This window comes from Hemitrygon akajei, chromosome 3 (assembly GCF_048418815.1).
Source record: "Hemitrygon akajei chromosome 3, sHemAka1.3, whole genome shotgun sequence".
NCBI classification, from domain to species: domain Eukaryota; kingdom Metazoa; phylum Chordata; class Chondrichthyes; order Myliobatiformes; family Dasyatidae; genus Hemitrygon; species Hemitrygon akajei.
Window position 1 is genome coordinate 193,821,631 of NC_133126.1, and position 3,410 is coordinate 193,825,040.

A 3,410-nucleotide genomic window follows, 5' to 3' on the forward strand; every position below is an offset into this window, starting at 1 on the left:
AATCCAGCGAGAACGTTATTGTTCGCTAATATGGACACTGTAATCTTTGGGGCATTCTGAGCGATAACGTAATTTGGTATTGTCATATCTACCAAGGCACAGTGCAAAGCTACACCTGATTCATTAAAAAATTCAGTAATCCCCATTCTGCATTCAGTTATAAGAAGGAGAGGAGGGCGTCTTATCCGATTGAGGAACGAGTTAATCGACGTATTATAGCGAAAAGGAGACTCGTTAAGCATTGTGGTACGTGCACATGGGAACACAATGACCCGCAGGTTTCCAAGACATACAGCAACCTGACTTGGGACCCTGCCTTCCTCACATTCACTGTATTTAAAAATTGAACCACTTACAGGTTTAAAACGGCAGAACACTGCTGCATCCTCAATGTAAATTATGGATGAGAAATGAAAATTGGATTTGCTAGAATATTGCATAACAGAAGTAGACAAGCTGGCAGAGAATAAATCAGCAATCTCTCATGTCCCTTACCACTCTTAAAGATGCTTCTAGAAAGAATCCTGTCTGAATGCATCACTTCTGGTATGGCAATTCCACTGCACCTAACCACAAGAAGTTGTACGAAGTTGCCAATAAACCAGCCAATATCAGTGGTGTCAAGACCAAGGCTTCTCTCCCTCCTTGTGCAGTTCAATCCAAGATATCCTTACCAGCAGACTCCACCCAGCTCGGATTCGAAACATCATCTCCAGAATTTCCCTCAGCACAGGTGCACCACAAGGATGTGTGCTTTGCTCCGCTTCACTCGCTTTATAGTTATGACTGGACAGTTTCAATAACATTTTAAATCAGCTGATGACACCACTGATATTGACTGGTTTATCACGGCCCAGCATTGAAACGCCAATGCCTTTGAATGGAAAGGTCTGCAAAGAAGTTATGGATACAGATCTGTCCATCAGGTGCAAACAGCTTCACACCATTAAGCACATCTACAATGAGCTTTGTCCCAGAAAGGCAGCCTGTATAATAGAGCTATCTCAGTATATGTGCCGAAAATAAAGGAACAATAATTTCAGCTTAATGCACAGCACGAAAATGGTTATATCCCCAGTGATGGACTCTTAATCAGCTAGATCATTGTGACAACCAGCATCATGAATAATGTGCTCTCATGATCCTCAAACATCATCGTTAGCGAGGTAAACAATATTAAACAAGGCAGAGACGTACCTCAGTTTCCTACCCCAATCCATACTGTTGCCTTAGCATTGATGATTAAATGTTGTCCCGTGCGAGTAAATCCAACATAATGTCCAACATCTAAGAACTCAGTGTCTCCATAGGCAATTGTCAGTCAGGATACGATTTTGTACCTGGGGACCTGCCCTTCATTTGCAACGAAATGGGCCTTTTCTCCAACCTTGATGATGAAACTTACCGTTCGAAAGTTATGCAGGAGTTGCGAAGACTTTCACAAAACCAAATGGAATCCTTGGGCCTTTAACATTGGGCTGCAGAAATCCCATATGGAAATATACTCAATCTTAGATCATAGGGAACGAAGTGCGAAATTTCTGTACAACAAAATAGTACAGACAAGAGTATGATTAAATCAATGCAATATGTTTTTAGCTATTCTGCTTGTGGAAGAAGCTCAAAATTCCAATACATTTGGAATTCTTAAATTCACCTGAAAAGCAGTACTTCATGTTGTCACGTTGTAAAAAAAAAGTGGTTCACGACAGTCTAAAACTCTTCACACCTGCACAACACCGTTAGCATTCGCCCTTCCCTCCAATGTAATGAAGAACTTTGAGCTTTTGCCTCTGACTAGAACTAAGAAAAACGACCTGGACCCGCTGCAACTTGCCTACCGTCACTATAGTTAATAGTGCACAGAAACTCACCGCTTCTGCGCTGCTTTGGAACACCTAGTCAATGGGGGGAGATAAGTCATGGGCAAAACTGCTGATTATCCATTACAGCTCAACGTTCAATACCATTATCACGTTAGTATTAATCAGGAAGCTTCAAAACTTGGACTACAACTGGATCCTTGGCTTACTTATCCTGGGACTTCAGCCAGCTCTCATCAGTCACAATACGCCTCTTCACTGGCATAGGGCACAAACACAGCTCTAACACCTTACAAAAATGAGCCAATGATACAACATTCATTGTTTCAATTACAGATGGCAGCGGGGGAGGCGTACATTAGTGAGATCGATCAGTGGTGCCGTATCAAGGATCTTACTCTCAACATCAGCAGAACAAGGAATTAATTATGGACTTTGGGAAGGAGAAGTCGATACAGCAAACAGAAATCGGCATTGAGATGCCAATGGTTTAAAGAGTGAGCAACTTAAATTTCCAGGTTGTCAACACGTCAGAAGATCTATCCTGCCTCGAATACACTGCTGCAACAAAGAAGGCGATTTATCTAATTACCCCTTTGTTATTTCTTCGGAAGTTTTACAAATATATTAAGAGCAAAAGAACAGCAAGACACAGCATTGGTCCGCTGGAGAATCAAAGTGCTCATCTGTGCCATGCCTTCATCAAATTCCTGGCAATTTCCTCAACAAACTTTATGAGATTGGTTAGACATGACCTGCCACTGACAAAGCCATGTTGACTTAATCAATCCATGTTTATCGAACTCTCCTCGATTCAGTCCCTTATATTACCTTCTGCAACCTTTTTACCGAGCTCCTATAGAAACATTCAACGTTAGCTGACTCCCCGAACAGTCAAGTGACTCAGCGCTGCGAAGCCCAACTTTAATAAGCAATATACGTCTCAGGTCGGTATGGTTTTGGGGTTCGACCAAACAGCAAAGTTGGAATGCTCCGGGGCAAACCATTGACGGTAGCGAAAGTTGTGTAAATACTGCTCCATGGAAAGTTAGTTTTCGCCCAGAAAATTAACAAATTGTCCAGCATCATAAAATTCCAAAAGAAACATGTTTACTAACCTTTTATTTTTAACAGGTAAATAAAAGAAAAAGGAAACATAAGTGCCCGTGACAGTTAAATCAGTCTAACTGTGCACACAAACTTTGGAATACATTTCTGGAACAATCAGTCTTATTCAAGCGCAGGACCCAAGGTCTGCATGAATGTACCCGCCACAGTCTGATTTTCCGTCGAAGACCATCACGAATGAAATGGCTCTTTTTAGGAATATTGGCAAAGCATTTCTTACAAACTCAGTCGAACAGCATCCTCCGACATCTTCCCCAGCACCCCCGCTCGCAGCTCCCGTCAAAGAGACCCCAAACCAGACTATTGTCCTTCAGACGTCTGCTCCCAACCAACACTCTCCGATGTTCCACCGGGCCTAGTTACATATCCTAAGTCAACCCCGACTGGCTAACGCCATTTTCATCAGTTGGAAAATATGGCTCGTCTCCAGCTAAAACACTCCTACCAGCAGGACACATT